Below are 19,179 nucleotides of genomic sequence, written 5' to 3' on the forward strand. Positions count from 1 at the left end.
AGCTCTTTATGAATTCTCTTTACCCTGATTGAGTATTTGTCACTGCTGCAAACAGTACTCCAGAAAGCAAATTATGACAGTAATAACAACAGCTAACGTTTATTCAGTTCCTATGACGTGCCGGCTGCTGATCTCTCCATCGTATCGGAGGCTTCATGAGTCTTCAGACACACCACTATTGATGTACTTACCACTGAAGAATGCTGCCAGTTAGGGGCACCTGGCTGGCTCAGTCGGTAGAGCGTGTGACTCTTGGCCTCCAGGTTGTGAGTTCGAGCCCTGCGTTGGGTGTAGAGATTACTTAAAAATAAAATCTTAGGGCGCCTGGGTGGCTCAGATGGTTAAGTGTCTGCCTTCAGCTCAGGTCATGATCCCAGGGTCCTGGGATCAAGTCCCGCATCGGGCTCCCTGCTCCTTGGGAGCCTGCTTCTCCCTCTGCCTCTCTCTCTCTCTCTCTCTCTCTCTGTCTCTCATGAATAAATAAATAAAATCTTTAAAAAAAAAGAATGCTGGCAATTAATCCATGGCATGCCATTGATTTTAAGACTCACCCTGATTCCAGAAATGTTAAAATAGGAATTTTAGGATCAATGAAACGCAGTAACTAATTCTCAGTTGTCATCCTTGCTCTACAGATGGGTAAACTGAGGAACAGAGAGATTGAGTCAACCCCCACTCTGGTGTCACATAGCAAGTATGTGGTGGAAATGGGATTTGAACCCAGAGCCAGGCTCATAACCACGGTGCTATATTGCATCTGAGGAAGTAGTAGCTGTCCACAGGAGGACAGAGGGAAGGACAGGGGAAAACAGAAGACCTTGCCCCCTACTCCCTCCTCCTCCTCATCAGCCCCAGGGCCAGTGTTGATGTCCCTGTTAAAACCTTCTCCTAGGGGCGCCTTGGTGGCTCAGTCAGTTAAGCGTCTGCTCACGTCATGATCCTGGGGTCCTGGGATCGAGCCCCGCATCGGGATCTCTGCTCAGGGTGGAGTCTGCTTCTTCCTCTCCCTCTTCCCCTCTCCCCACTCATGCTCTCTTTCTCTCTCCCTCTGAAATAAATAAATAAAATCTTAAAAAAATAAATAAAAAGAAGTAAAAACTTCTCCTAGATCTTGCTCCTCCTCTCGTTCCCAGCAGCTAGCATCCTGGTTCTGTCCTTCCTCACCTCTCTTTTGCTCCTGCTTGGACTATTGCAGTAGCCTGTAAGCTGTCACCCTCCTCCAATTCCCCCCACACCCAACACAAACTGAGTCAGTGTCATCTTCCAAAAATGTGAATCTAATCTTGTCACTCTGTTCCAAAACCTCCAAGGGATCCAAATCCTGTTGAGCATTTATTCATTCACTCTTCTGTTTCAGCACCTACTCTGTTGGGCTCAGAGAACATAAAGGTGAGCAAACCCCAGCAGGGTCCATGGCCACGGAGAAACAAGATCTCTCAGTGGTCAGATATGACCCAGCGTGAAAATGCTTCATCAGGGGCGTGCCGGGCCATGGGAGGGGCGCCTACCCTGGGGTCTCAGGGACCACTTCATGGAGGATGAGTGGGAGTTCACCAGGCAAAGGATGGCGAGGATTCCCAGGCAGAGAACAGCATGTGCAAACTCCCAGAGGTGAGAGGGGCTTGTAGCAGAGTGTCAGATGGGGTATGTTCCAGATTAGTCTAGAAAGAGGCTTTTGGGGCAGACAGTGGGGCAAGGTTGGCCTCCCCTTTCTTGTTTGGCCTCTACTCCCTTTTCTTCCTTTCCCCACAACATCCCTCTGCAGTAGGTATTTATTTCCCAAAGAAGCATCTTCTTCTTCACATATCTTCCACAGGCAGCAACCCTCAGCTCAGCAAACTCTTCCTTCAAGACCCTTCCCCGTGAAAACATCTCTGACCCTTCACTTAACTCTCTGAGCTCTGAGCCAGGCAGGAGAAGCCGGGGGAGCTGGTCTTGGGTTGGACTGGCAGGAGGGTGAGGGTGGGGAGCTGGAGCATTTTTACAGAATTCAGTTGAGTAAAAGCCAAAGTTCTTATAAAGGCCTACAAAACCCTGCACAGTCTGAACTAGCCCCTACCTCGTGGACCCTATCTTCCACGGTTCTTGCTTTGGCTAACTGCTGCAGCTACACTGGTCTCCCTGCTGTTCTTTCAGTAGGTCCCCCACCCCCACATTCCTACCCCAGGTCCTTTGCACTTGCTGCTCCTGGTATACCTTTTTCCCTTCCTTATCTTCATCTTCACCAGATTTTGCTAGCATATCACCCTCTCAGAGAGGTCCCCCAGAATCCCCTATTTAAAACTGTGACCTCCAGAAAAAGCAGGGGCTTTTTCTGCCTAGCATTCACCATCCTCAAGAGCTTGTGTGATTCACTTATTTATTTGTTTACTGTCTGTCTTTCCCCATAAGACTGTGGGTTCCAGGAAGGCAGGGATTTGGGTCTGCCTGGTTCACTCTGTATCCCCAGCACCTGTCACTGTGCCTGGCATACAGTAGGTGCTCAATCAATATCTGTTGGTTGAATGAGTGAATCTGAGTCTGACTGTGTGCCCGGCAGGCTCTGCCTCAGGTGCCACAGAGGACAGTGGGCTGAAGGAACAAGGTCTCCGGCCCTGTGAGGGGGCCGGCCGAGCTGGTTCTGGCGGGCAGTGGGACAGGTCCCCGACAGCCAGGTGAGTTCTGGGTGAATCACCACTAATGAGATGGTGAGGGCCACGCCAAGCTGCTTCCCACACGGGCGGCTGACAGGTCACTGCCTGTCGCCAGGAAACACCTTAATAAGGATTGAACAGGACCCTGGGCTGGGGCTGGAGGAAGTGCCCGCCTCCCCTTGAGACCCCACCCATTCCTGAGGACTGAGTCGGCTCACCTGGGCTCCCCCACCCCTAGGCCTTGGCCAGACGCTAGTTTCTCAACCTTGGCTCCAAGATTTCCTTCCTAAAAGGAGTTTCGCTCCTTGCGTCCCACACCCCTCCTGGGCCGGGCCTGTTTGTCAGCTAGCCCTGTCTGGGTCACTGAGCCCACAGAGGGAAGGCAGCTGGGCCTGGCTGGATGCCCCCTGGGCAGCCCGGAAGAGTCAACCTACCAACTGGCCAGAGTTGATCAAGGGTGTGGCTGGGATCAATGGGGCTTTTAAAAACTGACTGTAGGTATGAAGTGGTCTTTGTGGACCACATCCCACCTGCCCTACCGGAGCCTTGGGCCTGCCAGAGTGCCTGCCTGAGCCCATTTCCGTGAGCCTCCATTTCCTCATCTGCAAAGTGGGGCAAAGCCTCCTGCCCTGTGGGCGGCTGTAGGGACAGAATGAGATCATGGGTAGACAGAGCGAGGAATGCAGGTGGGTAGCCAGGCCTCCGCCCTGCAGCCCAGAAGATGCGGCTGGTGTGGCAGATGTCTGGGGCCGAAGCTGGCCGGGCCCCGTCCCAGAGAGTGGGCGGCCTGTCCATCAGCCCCTCCCTCCCTTCCTCTCAGGTCAGGATCCTGGAGGCACCTGACCCAGAACCCCTCCTGGCCCAGAACCCAAAGAGCCTCACCCCAGCCCTCTGTCCAGGTCTGAAAGCCTCACCCTTATTCATTCACTTCACAGTAACGCATCTAGAGCTTTCAACGGATGTATTTGTTGGTCAGTTATCAGATGTCCAAGGGGCATTGCTCAGCTGCTAGGCACGGTGCCCAGTGGGTGGGTGCAGAGATGGGGGCACACGGTGCGGGGGGCCGGCAGTCCTCTCGGTACACCGTGCTCGCCCACGCCAGCAGGGCACTCATACTGCGCACGTCTCTGTGGAGGGGTCCGCCAGTGCTCCAAGAAGGGAGTGGCGGGGAGGGGGAAGCTGGGTGCTGGGCAGAGCCTCTCAGGGAAGGGGCAGCCTGCGCAGGGCTGCCTTGTGCTTTGCTGACCCACATCTGCTGTCTAATCCGCAGCCGTGTGATGCTGGCCGCACTGGCATCATCCTGCCCATTTTATGGATGACAAAACCAGGTCTGAAGAGGTGAAGTGACTTGCCCAAGGTCTCAGTGATTTTCAGTGGCAAGGGCTCACCTGGAATTCCAGTCTCCCAGCTCCCGTGCAGAGGTCTCTCGCTCCCTGTCCCGAATTTCTTCCTCTCCTCACGCACTCATTTGTGCGGCGAACACTGCACAGGACCTTACTATGTGTGGGGCTCTGTCTGCAAGCTGGTGATGGGGAGGCAGCAAGCAGATGATAATCAAGTAAGTGAGCAGTACTCCTGAAGCAGCACGACACAGGGTAAGGCAATGAAGAGCGGCCAGGGTGCTATTTGAGGCAGTGTGGTCAGGGCAGGCCTTTCCAAAATAGGTCATATTTGCTTATGGTTGTTTTCTGAGATGACATTTGAACAGAGGAGCCCTGAAGATATCTGAGGAAATATGCCAGCAGAGAGAACAGCAAGTGCAAAGGCCCTGAGGCAGGAGAGTGCATGGGGTCTTCTGAGGAGCATCAGGGAGCCAAGTAGGTAAGGGAGGGAGTGATAGGGAGTGAGGTCAGGGAGGTCATGGGAATGGGGAAGGCATAGATTTTAAAGGCTTCTATGGGTCATAGTAAGGTCTTTGCTTTTACCCCTGGTGAGATAGGAGCCATTGGGGGGTTTTGAGCTGAGGGTCGACCTGGTGTGGGCTAGGTTTTAAAAAGATCTCTCTGGCTGCTGTGGAGAAGAGCCTCCAGTGAGGCAAGAGGTGGGGGTGGGCAGGGAGACAGTGACAGGCTACTGCGATCATCCAGGCAGAGATGGGCCAGGTTGGTAGCAGTGGAGTGGGGAGAAATGGTCACATTCAGGATGTTCTAAAATAGTTCCAATATGGGCACCTGGGTGGCTCAGTCGGTTAAGCATCCAACTCCTGATTTCGACTCAGGTCATGATCTCAGCGTGGTGAGATTGGTTGCATTGGGCTCCACGCTCAGCGGGGAGTCTGCTTGAGATTCTCTCGCTCCTTCTGCCCCACCCCCTCGCCTTCCCCCTCCAGAGCTCATGTGCACATTCTCTCTCTACAATACATAAATAAATCTTTAAAAAAATTAAAAATTAAAATAAATAAAAGGAGTCCTTCTTCCCTCCCTGTGGCTGCTTGGGCCGCCTCGGCTCTTTTCAAATGTTGTGAATTGGGCCCAGCAGCTGCCGTCACCCTCCTGTCTTGTCAACCTGCGCAATGGTTTTAGGAAGCCCTTTATCCCTATGTGTCAAGAGTCTTAAAACTTTTCATGCACAAAATAAATAAACAAATAAATAAGTAAAATTTTAAAAAGAAAACGTTTCGTGCTCTTTGACCCAGTGAGCCCCTTTCAGGGAAGCTCCCCCCTGGGGAAGTCACCTGAAATGCAGGCAGCGTTTCATAAGGTCATAAGACCTCCACTTAGACTGTTGCGCTGTCCTTACATTCATGTTTCCTAAGCATTTTCATGGCAAAGGACAAGACGTGGGCTACAATGTCAGGTGGGCACAGGATTGAGCATGAGGCGCAGAGACATGGAGAAGAGATCGATTGATCTCTGAGGGACTGGATGCTGGATTGCTATTCCCACTTCTTCTTTACACGTTTCTGCCTTGTTGATGCTCCAAGATGGACGTGCGTCACCTTTATGACAATTTGATTAAAAAGCAGTATTTAGAAAAGACAGAGAAAGGAAATGTGGGTTCCCAGAAGGTGAGGCAGCACAGCGGCGGCCACGCCGGGAGCAGAGACCCGATCGCCCCATCCCTTCAACGGAGAGAGGCGGCAGCCATGTGGTGCCCGGCAGCCATGTGGTGCCCGGCAGCGGGCGCAGCACCGGGGCTCACCTCCTCCAGGGTGACTGCTCAGGGCTGGAGGAGGGAACAGAGCCAGGTCCCTTCTTACTGCCCGGGTCACCCCCCTCTGTCCCTCGGGCCCCTGCAGCCCTCAGGATTTTCGGCTTCTCCTCTGCTTCCATTACATCCCACCAGAGGCCCGACGCTTTTGTTCCTTGCCTGTCTCCCCTGACGCCTGTGAGCATCCTGGATCCAGGGGTTCTCCAGACGGCTGCAGCCCGTTAGCAATGCAAATTCACAGGCCCCACCTTCGACCTGCTGAATCTGAGCCTCCGCAAGGAGCGCCCAAGGCATCGGTGTTTTAGCAAGCCTTCCAAGGTTACTTTGAGAACCGCTGCCTTGTGGCACAACCCCACTGTGGCCCGTGGTTTACACTGATTCTCTCATTCACAAATTGGCACGATTCCCGCTTTGCGAAGAAATGAGTTCAGAGAGGGTAGGGGACTGGCCCAAGGTCACACAGCCAGCCAGAAGCTGAGCTGGAACTTTGAGCCCATGTTTTTATTTTACTCTTTATGCCTTGCGGTTGCTTGGGCTTCGGGCTCTCCTGCGAGGTCCGGCTTGGCCTTGGGCGTACAGAGGGCCGCGGAGCCGGGTTGGGCTGGAGTTTGGGCACTGGGACGTCAGAGCCCCGGCTGCTCAGTTGGAGGACCAGACTGATTCCCCGTGAGACCCAGGCAGGCCTGGCTCCCCCCGCCCCCCGGCCGTAGGGTAAGGGAGCCTGCTCTGTGCCCCCGCTGCGGCCCCCTCCGCGTGGACACCCGGCGCGGGTCAGGGAGGATCGACGCCGCAGCGGGAGGGCGCAGCGCCACCTGCTGGCCTAAAGCGCGCCATCGCGGATGCTGGCGTATCCACGCAGGGACCCACAGACACATGTCGGGGACACCGTGACAGGCATGCACGTGCCTCCTCCCACTGCACGTGGGCGTCCACATCCACACGTGGATGTCTGGGCCTGTGGGCACGTGGGGCTGTCAGCCACACGGCCTGGCAGATAGCACTAAATTCACTCATTTATTCATTTATTACCTCACAGAACGTTCACTGAGATATGCCAAGCCCTCAGTCGCTGTCCCTCAGGATCCTACAGGCTGGTTGATGGTCAAGAGACTAGCGATCACAAGGTGATGTGGATAAGGGTCCTGGGAGTGGTGCAGCCAGTGAGGTCCCGAGAGCAGCCCCCAGCCCATTTGAACTGGAATGGGGGAGCCGCGAAGACTTGCCTAGGAAATCCATGCCCTGCTACGTCTTGTGTGAGCGGGAGATGGCTGGGTGAAGGAGGCAGAGGCTCATCAGATCAGAGCTCAGAGGAGGAGCCAGAGAGGACAGCTGGGGCCCTTGGCAAAGAGTCTTATACACAGGCCACAGAGCTCAGACTCCATCCTCCAGGCAGCGGGAAGCCATGCAAGGTTTTCAGCAAGGGTACTACAGCCAAATTCTGGTGCCGTATCATATGGACCCGTTTGTACAAAAGCTTAGGACCTGAGGGTGTCTCGGCTTCTTCTGGGGTTGGGCCCGGGAGTGATCTGTGCCTGTGTATCGTTTTTGTTGCTGTAGCAGCTGCCCCTGGGTATGTCTAAGAGGGGGAGAGGCACCCCAGTCCCCAGAGAGAAACCTGTGTCCAGTCTAGAAATGAATGAAGTAAACAGAAGCCGCTCGTAAGTCAGGCATCCCTGTGTGTCCAGTAGATGCCTTGTCTTCACTCGGTAGGCCATCTGAGATAGCACGGAAGATGTGGCCGCTTCCAGGACATCGCTCCCTGTGCCCACTGGGTACCCCCAAGGTACCCTCCCTACTGGAGAGTCAGTGCTTCTCCCAGGGGTGTGAACTAGATGCATGAGTTTTGACAGGTGGTGAACATAGTGGCGGAGCTAGAGCACAAACACAAGGGCGATTCGGTTAAGAGGCTGGGGAGGGGGCGGCCAGTGGGGAGGGAACCTGGCCGCTGAGAGGGAGGGGAGCAGCATGAAGACCCCACGGAGAGGGTGGTGGGTGGTACTGGAGAGGAAACGTTGACAGCTCCCCCGTCCTGCTCAGGAGCCTAGCTGAAGGCCATGACTTTGTCAATGGCTGGTTCTCCACCAGCTTGGCCCCCGGCCTGGCCCCTGGCCTGGCCCCGGGCTTGTGGTTTTCCTCAGTAGAGAAGCAGTGGCAGCTTCCGAGAAACCCCACCAAGACTTTCCTGTCAGGGCAACTCCAAGTTCCTCTTACCGAGGAAGGGGAAGTGGTGGAGTTTCTCCTAAGGGCTTTCAGTTTCTTTCTAAGAAGCCGGAGTGTCCCAACCCAAAGGCCCTTGGCCGAGCCTCATGTTAAAGGGAGAGACCTTTTGACTTTAGGGGCTTTCCCACCTCAGTTCCAACCAAAGCGCGTTTGTTGGGGCCTGGTATCGGAAGTTCCAGAAGAGAAAAGCGAGGACGTGTGTTTTGCAGGCCCTTTCCCACGGCCCCTCCTTTTTTCCTCTCCAGGGACACAACCCCAAGCCCCCTCCCGGCTCCCTCTGACAGGCACAAATGTGGTCTGCCTTCCCTCAGGGACGCCAGGGTAGGAAACGTATTTCCTGAACCCTCAAAGTCAACCTATTCTTTTTTTTTTTTTAAAGATTTTATTTATTTATTTGACAGAGAGACACAGCGAGAGAGGGAACACAAGCAGGGGGAGTGGGAGAGGGAGAAGCAGGCTTCCCGCGGAGCAGGGAGCCCGATGCGGGGGCTCGATCCCAGGACCCCGGGGTCATGACCTGAGCCGAAGGCAGATGCTTAACGACTGAGCCACCCAGGCGCCCCTAAAGCCAACCTATTCTGAGCCCTGCTTTCTCAGGGCTCTGCTGGGCAACTGAAAAATCTAACCCACATGAAGAACTGACAGACGACTTCAGCTGAATGCCAATTCTGGTCCAAAGGACGTGCCCATTTTGGTGGCCCAAAGCTTCATGAGGACAAAGAGTGTGGGAGCCCAGAGAACTGAGAGCAGCCTTTTCAGGAAGACCCACTGGCTTGGGGGTAAAGCAAAAGCCTTTAGAGTATTCGAACAATAGCCACTATTGATGGTAAGCCAAGCATTTTGCATTAATTTCCTCCTGTATTACCCACAGTGATCCCCGATGAAGATACAGTGGTGATCCCTGAAGTCAAGCCACCTCTCCAGCTCACAGCCCGCGCACCCATTCTTCCCGGTAGAACTCTTCTCAGAAAGGCGGGGAAGGAAGACTTATCAGACCTTCAGGGGAGTTGGCTGGAAAGGTCCGACTGCCGATATCCCGAAGATTCTCCCAGCAGTATGTGCCTCTCCGAGAAGTAAAGAGCAAGCCGCTGAACTCGAGCTGCCTTCCCAGAGCTAGCACGGCTGGGGCTGTCCCCAAGGTGGTGGGAACTCCTGTGGGCCTCTTATTTTCCTCTCACGGGCATCGTTCTCTGCCCCCACATATGTAATGGGGACAGTGGGGGGATTCCCCCAAACCGTGATGGTGTTCCGTTCAAAAACATTTGCCTGGAGGTCCGCTGCTGGGTGACTCACACACTGGTGAGGTGGCAGGAAAATTCACAGCTGCTGGTCGGAAGTGCCTGACCCAAACAAAAGAGGATGCTCTGAGGGTGGCCAGGTTTAGTAAATAAAAATACAGGATGCCCAGTTACATTTGATTTTCAGATCAACAACAACGTTTGGGATAGCCTTATACTAAAAAAAAAACATGTTGTTGATCTGAAATTCAAATGTAACTGGGCATCCTGTTTTGTATCTGGCAACACTAGACACAAAGCACCTGGGACAAACCTCCCCCCCCCACCCCCGCACCTTCCCCAAGGTCCCAGCGGGGTGCTGTTGAGAGTAAGCAACACCACAGCTGCGAGAAGACCACTGGCCTGGGATGAAAGCAAACCCGGGACTTGCAATGGTCAGAGAAGGGTGGGAACACTCTGCTTCAAGGGTTCCTCCTGAGGAATCGCCAACCCTTGATCTCAACCTAGGGCGGAGTTCTGCGTTCAAATTCCACAAAAGGGCATGGGGGCTCCTGAAGGAGACTCTCCTTTCTGTGGACTCCAGTTTTCTCGTCTCTGTAGTAGGGGGAGGTTTGGATTCTATGATGGCTGCGGACTTCCTAGCCCTTGGCTTTTCCAACCCAGGGGAAATCTGCTGGAAGCAAGAGAAGGGGCAAGCTCGCCAAGGAGCAAGTTTAAGAAGGAGGAAGAGGCCAGCTCTGCCGGGAACAGAGTGGTCCTCTTACCTTACAGCTCTGAAAGGGGGTTGGGGCTTTGCAAACGGACATTGGGTGCTTGGGGGGCTCCTCTTGGGTCAGGCACAGCCCGTGCACGCCGGACCTCCTTGGAAAAGGCCCCAGGTACCACCCACAGCTGTGTCCATCGCTGCGGCGCCCAGGACCAGCCAGATTTTCAAACATCCATGGAAACACTTGAGCCACAGTGAGGATTGTTACTAGCTCCAAAATTAGAAAAGCATATTATAAAGATGAAATAATTAAATGTCTACAAAATGTTAACTAGACAATTGCAACTCGGCTTCTATAGTTTATGCAAATTATATGTGATGTGGCACGTGGGTGCATTTGGATACACTTGAGGGATGTGGCCTTGAGAGTGAGAATGCCCACGGCCTTTACTATTTCCTTTTTTAAAGATTTATTTATCTATTTGAGAGAGAGCGAGAGAGCAGGGGGAGGGGCAGAGAGAGAGGGAGGGAAGCAGACTGTGCTGAGTGCAGAGTCCAACTTGGGGCTCGATCTCACCATCCTGAGATCATGACCTGAGCCGAAATCAAGAGTCGGATGCTTCACTTACTGAGCCACGCAGGTGCCCCAAGAATGTCCAGGGCCTTTAAAGCCCCACAAAGGGCAGTCACTGGGATGTGGTGACAGCGAGTTCCCTCCAGACCAGCCACTGTATTCCAAGATCTGATGGCTGTGTGGGGTGAACTTTAGCAGCCAGCCTCTCTGGAGATAGAGGCGGTGGGCAGGTCCAGGAAGGCTCCCTCTGGGAGGAGGGTCAGGGTCCTACATGGTCCCTGGAGAGGGGACTGGCAAGATCGCGCAGGGACCTCAGGGCCAGGCTGCCCCTCCATGGAGGGCTGCAGCCTTGGCAGGGAACTGGAGGCCACATCTCAAACCCTCAGGCTGGATGGGTGCTGGGATTACTTCTGGGAAGGCCAGCGATGCTAATGTACCCCAGCGGTGGTGGCACTAAGGGGCAAGGGAGGCCCCAGTAATCACCATCAGCTCCATACCTCAGAGCTACTAGCAGAAGATAATACCCTACGCTGTGGACAATGGGCATATTCTTTCTTTCTTTTTCTTTTTCTTTCTTTCTTTTTTCTTTCTTTCTTTCTTTCTTTCTTTCTTTCTTTCTTTCTTTCTTTCTTTCTTTCTTTCTTTCTTTTTCTTTCTTTCTTTCTTTCTTTCTTTCTTTCTTTCTTTCTTTCTTTTCTTTCTCTTTCTTTTTTCTTTCTTTCTTCTTTCTTTTTTTTAAAGATTTTATTTATTTATTTGAAAAAGTGAGAGTATGAGTGGAGGAACAGAGGGAGAGAGAGAAGCAGGCTCCCCACTGAGCAGGGAGCCCAATGCGGGGCTCGACCCCAGGACCCTGGAATCATGACCCGAGCCAAAGGCAGACGCTTAACCAACTGAGCCACCCAGGCGCCTCTGGACAATGGGCATTTTCTCAATCTTACATGAAAGTGTATCTCTGGGAAACTTGGTGTATTCATTTGCTAGGTCTGCTGTAACAAAGTACCACCAGAGGGCCGTTTAAACAACAGACATGAATTTTCTTACCATCCTGGAGGCTAGAAGTCTTAGATCAAGGTGATAGCAAAGCTGGTTTCTACTGAGACCTCTCCTTTCCTCACTGGGTCTTCATACAGTCCTCCCTCCGTGCCGTCTGTGTCCTCACCTCCTCTTCCTCTATTCTTTTCTTTTTTTTAAAGATTTTATTTATTTGTCAGAGAGAGAGAGGGAGAGCACACGCAGGGGGAGCGGCAGGCAGAGGGAGAAGCAGACTCCCCGCTGAGCAGGGAGCCCGATGTGGGACTCGATCCCAGGACCTTGGGATCATGACCCGAGCTGAAGGCGGACGCTTAATCAATGGAGCCACCCAGGCCTCCCCCCTCTTCTTCTACAGATACCAGTCATATTGGATTGGGGCCCACCCATATGACCTCATTTTACCTTAATTACCTCTTTATTTATCTATTCATTTTTTAAAAGAATATATTTATTTTAAAATTTTAAAGATTATTTATTTATTTAGAGCATGCATGCAAGCAAGGGAGGGGCAGAGGGAGAGGGAGAGAATCTCTAGCAGACTCCGCACTGAGCTCAGAGCCTGATGTGGGGCTTGATCTCATGATCCTGAGATCAGGACCTGAGCTGAAACCAAGAGCCAGACCCCCCCCCTTAATTACCTCTGTAAAGATCTCTCTTCAAATATAGTCATATTTCGAGGTACTGGGGGCTAGAAATTCAACATGCACATTTGCGGGGGACAACATTCAGCCCATAACACTCGGTGATTTTTAACCTACAAATGGAAGTGAAAACAGCGTACTGACTTTGGAAATGCAGGTTGGAGACTTGTCCCAAGATCACTCCTCAGTGATGACCACCTTCCTCTAGAAATTCTGGAGCTTCCCCTGACTACCAGTTTTGATCAGGGGTAGTTGGGGGTACATAGCAACTGGACATAGCAACGTGGCCCCCACTGGCCAGAGGGCTGGGAGGCGGTCAATGTTGCAACCAAAATGCTAGGACCTCTTAGCAAGGTGGGCCGCTTTCTCTACTCAATGATGAAGGTCTGGTGACCTTTGCTCTTGAAGAACTGTCCTCTTTAAATACAAAGTTTCAAATTCTCTACCCAGAGCTGCTATTTATAGGATCATCCACGAGTCTTAAAAAAAAGAGAGAGAGAGAGACACAAACTTTTAGCCTTTGTGTTTTTATAAACGTGGCACGGCACCTTTATTTTTGAAAACACAGATGAAACAGGAGAAAACAAAATTAACGAGAATCAGACCTCCCAGAGATAATCACTGTTAACATTTTGGTTTCTCTATCTGTATCTATCCATGTGTCTTGATCTCCATCTACGTTTATACAGTTAAATTTACTTTAAAGATAAGTTTAAGCTGTACCATTTCATAACTTCTTGTCAATTACTTTATCATGATCCCTTCACCGGGCACCGAATTGTTCTCTCTGGCACCATTTTTGATGGTGGCAGATTATGAGAGTGGCATGAGCCATTCCACAAACTACCTATTGCTGAATACTTGGGTGGTTTACCATTTTCACTATATTAAAGCTTATTTATTTATCTAGTCAAGGAATCTCTATACCTAACGTGGGGCTCAAACTCACGACCTCAAGATCAAGAGTTGCACACTCCTCCGGCTCAATCAGCCAGGCGCCCCACCGTTTTGATGATATTAAATGAAGCGGTGACAACATCCTCATATAGCTAAATCTTTGCCATGATTATTTACTACGTATAAATTCTTAGAAGTGAAATTTCTGAGTTGAAGAGAAAACACTATTTAAAAATTTTACACTTTATTTTTGAATATATTCACGAGGTTCAAAATTTCAAAGGCATCTCCCCACTTCTGTTCTCAAGTCACCCAACTCCTCCCCAACCAGAGACAATCACTATTATCAAGGTCTTATGTTCTTCCCAGAGATATTTTGCATGTATATAAATTATACATACATATATATAGTATGTGTGTATCTACACACACACAAGTATAAAATACAGGTGTATTCTCGGGGGGCCTGGGGGGCTCAGTCATTTAAGCATCTGCCTTTGGCTCGGTTCATGATCCCAGGGTCCTGGGGTCAAACCCTAAGATGGGCTCCCTGCTCAGTGGGGAGCCTGCTTCTCCCTCTCCCTCTGCCTCTCAGCTCCCACTTGTGCTCTCTCGTTCGTTCTCTCTCTCTCAAATAATTAATTAAAATCTTTAAAAAAATACAGGTGTATTCTCTATAAATATGCATATGTACATATATATGCATTTCTCTATATACGTATATCTATATACATAAAGTTTTTCACAAATGGTAGCATCTTCTATATATTATTTTGCACTTTGCATTTTTCACCTAATGAATTACCTTGGAGAACTTTCCATGTCAGTACTTAAAGAGTTTCTTCATTTTTTTAACAGCTGAACAGTGTTTCATGATAGGCATGTACTGTAATATATTTAAATAATTCCTTATCGATGGACATATAGGTTGTGTGTTAATTTTATATGGCTTATAACAAATTACTCCAAAACACAGTGACAAAAAAAAAAACAACAATGAAAATGTATCTTCTCTTAGGTTTTCTGTTGATCAGAAATTTCAGAAGGACTGAGCTGGACGGTTCTCACTTGAGGTCTCACACGAGGCCACAGTCAGATGTTGGCTGGGGCTGCTGTCATCTGAAGACTCAACTGGGATCAGAGGATCCACTTCTAAGGTTACTCACCCATGTAACTGGCAAGGTGGTGCTGGCTGAAGGCTCGAAGCCTCAGTTCTTCTCTGCATGGACCTTCCTAAGGAGCTGCATGAGTGTCCTCCTGATAAGGTGGCTGATTTTCACAGTGTGTTTATCCAAGAGGCCAAGGTAGAAGCTACAGTCCCTTGAAAGTCACATATCTTCATTTCCACTGTATTCTATTGGTTGTGGCAACTACAAAAGTTTGTCAGGTTCATAGGTTTGTCAGGTTCAAGGGGAGGGAATAGACCCTGCCCTTCAATGCAGGAGTGCTAACATCACATTGTAGGAAGAGCATGGGAAATGAGTTATATCAGTGTTTCCATCTTTATATATTAGTTTTTAGAAGATTTATTTATTCATTAGAGAGAGAGAGAGAATGAGCATGAGCGGGGTGGGGGAGAGGCAGAGGGAGAGGGAGAAGCAGGCTCCCCGCTGAGCAGGGACCCCCCCCCGACCCAGGGCTCAACCCCAGAACCCCGAGATCATGACCTGAGCCGAAGGCAGATGCTTACCCATCTGAACCACCCAGATGCCCCAGTGCTTCTTTAGAAAATTTAATCTGCCATATGCCATTTCCAATATTTTGCTATTATGAAAACATGTTGGTAACTACATCTTAAAGACCTCTGATATGTATTACCAGATTCCCTCTAGAAAGTTGTACCAATTTAGACTCCCACCAGTGTTTGAGAAAGTCCATTTCTCTACATCCTTATTACAACTAAGCTTATCTTTTAAAAATCTTTGCCAGTTTGATACGCAAGAAATGGTATCTCATTGCTGTAAAAAAATTCCTACTAGGAAAGTGGAAGACCTAAATTTAAGTATCACTATTTGTTGGGGCTGCCATAACAAAATACCACAAACTGAGTTATTTAAACCACATAAATTTATTTTCTTGGGGTGCCTGGGTGGCTCAGTCAGTTGGATGTCTGCCTTCAGCTCAGGTCATGATCCCAGGGTGCTGGGATTGAGCCCCGCATCGGGCTCCCTGCTTGGTGGGAAGCCTGCTTCTCCCCCTCCTTCCCGCTTTTGCTCTCTCTCACTATCTCTGTCTCTCTCAAATAAATAAAATATATATTTTTTCTTTTTTTAATTTTATTATGTTAGTCACCATACAATACATCATTAGTTCTTGATGTGGTGATTCACGATTCATTGTTTTCATATATAACACCCAGTGCTCCATGCAGTATGTGCCCTCCTTAATACCCATCACCGGGCTAACCCATCCCCCTAGCCCCCAAAATATACTTTTTTAAAGATTTTATTTATTTATATGCCAGAGAGAGAGAGTGCGCGTGCACAAGCATGCGGAGTGGCAGGCAGAGGCAGAGGGAGAAGCAGGCTCCCCACTGAGCAGGGAGCCTGATGCAGGACTCCATCCCAGGACCCTGGGGTCACGACCCAAACAGAAGGCAGACACTCAACCGACTGAGCCACCCAGGCGTCCCAGTAAATAAAATATTTTTTAAAAACTTATTTTCTCCTAGTTCTGGAGCCTGGGAACCCAAGATCAAGGTGTCAGTAGGGCTTGGTTTCTCTTGAGGCCTCCCTCCTTGACTTGCAGTCACCTTCTTGCTATGTCCTCCATGGCCTATTCTCTGTGAGTATGCATCCCTGGTGTCCCTTCCTCTTTTTGTAAGTTCTATTGGATTGGGACTCCCTCTTATGACCTCATTTAACTTTAATTACCTCTTTTAGAGGCCCTGCCTCCAAATATAGTCACATGGGGGGGGTTAGGGTTTCAACATATGAATTAGAGGTGGGGAGGGACACAATTCAGTCCATAATAGTATTCCTACTAACTTGCTGAGTGATCCTGGGACTGTCATATATTCTTTCTGTGCCACTGTTTCCTCGTGTGTTTAACAGAGACAGGCCACATTCCTCTTCCTCACTGGATTGTCATGACATTAAATTACATGTGAAGGGATTCAGAGAATATAGTTATTAACATGTAAGATATTTATAATTCTGGGTCTCATCATTCTGAGCTTGCCTAACACGAGAGACCCTTTGCAGACTCATGTAGTAACCGTATCAGGGTAAAAGGATATATAAGTTATCTGTTGCTGTGTAACACACCATCCCCAAATGTAATGACTTAAAACAATGATCTGTTATTTCTTGCGGGTCTGTGAGTTGGCTGAGTGATTCCTCTGCTGGTCTTATTCATGTAGCTGCAGTCTGCTGACGGCTCTGCTCGCTTGGGCAGTGGAGAACAGCCGGGATGTCTAGCCTTTCTCTCTGTCGGGTCTTTCATGATGGGTTTCACGTGGTGATAGAAACACTGTGAAAGAAAGGGGCACCAGAGTGGCTCAGCTGGTTAAGCGTCTGCCTTTGGCTCAGATCATGATCTCAGGGTCCTGGGATCGAGCTAGGTGATGGGCTTCCTGCTCAGTGGGGAGCCTGCTTCTCCCTCTCCCTCTGTGTGTGAGCTTGCACACTCTCCCTCTTAAATAAATAAATCTTAAAAAAGAAAAAGAAAGAAAGAGAGAAAGGAAAGAAAGAAAGAAAGAAAGAAAGAAAGAAAGAAAGAAAGAAAGAAAGAGACAGAAAAAGAAAGAAAGAAGGGAAGGGAAGGGAAGGGAAGGGAAGGGAAGGGAAGGGAAGGGAAGGGAAAGGAAAGGAAAGGAAAAAGGAAAGAAAGAAACATTCCAAAAGAGAGAAAGCAGAACCCCTGCCTCAGAGGTTGTACAACGTCAGCGCTACCACATCCTATTGGTCAAAGCAAAGTCGCAAGGCCAACCCTGACTCAAGGGGAGGTGAAGTGGATTCCACCTGTGACAGCGGAAGCGGCATAGTCACATTGCAAAGGGGCATGCGCACAGGGGTGGGGCTAATTTCTGTTGGGGGCCATTATTGTAACGATGCTTCACTAAGTCCATCCGCGGGGGTCGATATGCTGCACACGTGCATCCAGACACCAGTGAACTTTGACCTGGCTCTTGACAACTACCAGGTGACTGCCAGCTCGTTCCTAACTCCATTCTCAGCCAGTCCAGCTCTGAAGCTCTGCCCGTTGGCTGTGTCTTGGTTTGGGGCCCTGTTCATGCTCTTTGGCCTTGCTGATGCATCTGAAGACTTTGATTTGGATTATCTTTTAGACTTCCCGCTCCTGACTGCGCCCTACTTTGCTTCCTGGAACTCTCAGCCCAGCCCAGCCCAGCCCAGTCCCCTCATTTGCCCTCTGGCACGGCCGACTTGCCCTCCCCTGGGGAAGTTCATACACCACCAGTGGATTCTCTTGACCAATTTCACAGGAAAACTGCTTGATGCATCTGAAAGTACAAAATATTTCTTTTCCCTTTTATTCACCCCAAACTAATAAGCTGCAGCAATTTAGGCCTTTGAGATATTCCAGTTTACCTTCCAAATTTTAGTCACTTTTTATTTTTTTTTGGTCTCTCACTGAGCCACCCCGGAGTCTCTAAAATGATTCTAGTGTCTTAAGATGTATTGTTAAGTAAAAAAACAAAACAAAACAAAACACAAGGTGCACAACAATTGCATAGTTATTTTTATATAAAAAGGAGAGAATACACGTACAAGACAACATAATATAACAACATAACTTTGTGCGTTTGTGTGTGGGTGCACCTCTTTTCTTTGGAAGTATCTGTAAGAAACCAGTAATATTGACTCTTTGGAGAAAAAAACTCGTGTCTGACAGCAGAATGGGAGGGAGGTTTTTCAGCTTATCCTTTGTCCCTTTTGAATTTTGTACCAAAAATAACTTAATTCTGTGGGAGCATGTATTGCCTGAGGTGGGGGGGCATGAGGCAGATATCCGGGGTGCTGGAAATGTCCTGGGTCTTGGTCTGAGTGGTGGTGATGTGGGTGAGCAAACGTGGAAAGTCATCCATCTGTACACTTAAGATCTGTGCACTTTCCTTTAAGTTATATTTCCAATAGAGTGATAACTTTTCATGAAAAAATATTAAATATATTTTTTAAATAAATTTTAAAAAGACAAATCAAGTCAGACCAGGATTTATTGCCTTGTTCCATAAAAGTAGATGTATTTCTGAAAAGTTTCCTTATTCCAGTTTTCTAGAAAATGAAGCATAATTTCTGATTGGTTCCTACTATAATGTCTAAGATGTATTCATGGATTTAATTCCAGTGCTGGTCTGGATCCAAGCATTAGAAGCCTGCTAGGGTGGGGCGCCTGGGTGGCTCAGTTGGTTAAGCATCTGTCTTCGGCTCAATTCATGATCTTGGAGTCCTGGGAACGAGCCCTGTTTGGGCTCCCTGCTCAGCTCCCTGCTTCTCCCTCTACACCTCCCCCTGCTCATGCTCTCTCTCTCAAATAAATAAATAAATAAATAAATAAAGTCTTTAAAAAAAAGAAGGCTGCTAGGGCGAACCCCCCACCCTCTGAGTCTGTGCTCAGTAGTGGGAGAAGGGGACAGGTGGTGAGTCTTCCTGAAAAGCTTTGGAAATAGGAGCCCAGCGGAGAAGAGAGGAAGAGAAGTCACACTTCCCGAGCGCCTCCATATCTGGGAAGGAGCCTAACTGGGTGCCACACACACTGGCACAACTGAGGCAGAGAAGTCTTCTGAGAGGCAAGAGAAAATGAAAATTGGAAAACAGAACTATATGCTAATCATCCACTCATGTATTCAGCATTTTACTGCCCTTTACAGCATTTTGAAGCCCTTTTATGCCCACTATATACTTTGACCCCGAAACAAGCCTATGAATGGTTGGGGCACGTGTTGGTCATCCCATTTTATGAATGAGGAAGGAAGCTGGGGCCTCTAGACTGAAGTCACAAGGATGTGACAGAACCAGGCTAACACCATGTTTTTTTTTTGTTTTTATTTTATTTTATTTATTTATGTTTAAAAATTTTATTTATTTATTTGACAGAAAGAGACACAGCGAGAGAGGGAACACAA

At 49.4% G+C, this 19,179-nt stretch overlaps 1 long non-coding RNA gene across 1 annotated transcript; it reads left to right on the plus strand.

Annotated features, from left to right (window-relative positions):
- Positions 1-8,409: 8,409 nt before the first annotated feature.
- On the plus strand, positions 8,410-18,818 carry LOC141371179 (uncharacterized). Its single transcript, XR_012375929.1, has 3 exons — positions 8,410-8,782; positions 8,875-10,201; positions 14,113-18,818. It is a non-coding gene; the product is annotated as an uncharacterized lncRNA (long non-coding RNA).
- The last annotated feature ends 361 nt before the right edge of the window (positions 18,819-19,179 follow it).

The sequence above is a fragment of the Callorhinus ursinus genome, unplaced genomic scaffold (assembly GCF_003265705.2).
Source record: "Callorhinus ursinus isolate GAN/ISIS: 27379988/994484 unplaced genomic scaffold, GSC_fseal_2.0 scaffold59, whole genome shotgun sequence".
NCBI classification, from domain to species: domain Eukaryota; kingdom Metazoa; phylum Chordata; class Mammalia; order Carnivora; family Otariidae; genus Callorhinus; species Callorhinus ursinus.